The sequence below is a fragment of the Eriocheir sinensis genome, chromosome 25, assembly GCF_024679095.1.
Source record: "Eriocheir sinensis breed Jianghai 21 chromosome 25, ASM2467909v1, whole genome shotgun sequence".
Taxonomy (NCBI): Eukaryota; Metazoa; Arthropoda; class Malacostraca; order Decapoda; family Varunidae; genus Eriocheir; species Eriocheir sinensis.
In genome coordinates, this window is record NC_066533.1 from 16537235 (window position 1) to 16537525 (window position 291).

Consider the following 291-nt stretch of genomic DNA (forward strand, 5'->3'; position numbering starts at 1 on the left):
GAAGGGAAGGAAGGAAGGAAAGAAAGGGACGATAAGGGAAGTGAATAAAGAAAGAGAAGGGAAGGAGAAGGGAAGGGAAGGGAAGGGAAGGAAATTGTAGAGAAAGAAGGAAAGAAAGGGAAGATAAGGGAAGGGAATAAAGAGAAAGAGAAGGGAAGAGAAGGGAGGGGAGGAAGGGGAGGGAGGAAAATAGTGAATAAAGAGAGAGAGAAAGAGAAGGGAAGAGAAGGGAGGGGAGGGAAGGGGAGGAAAGGGAGGGAGGAAAATAGGGAATAAAGAGAGAGAGAAAGA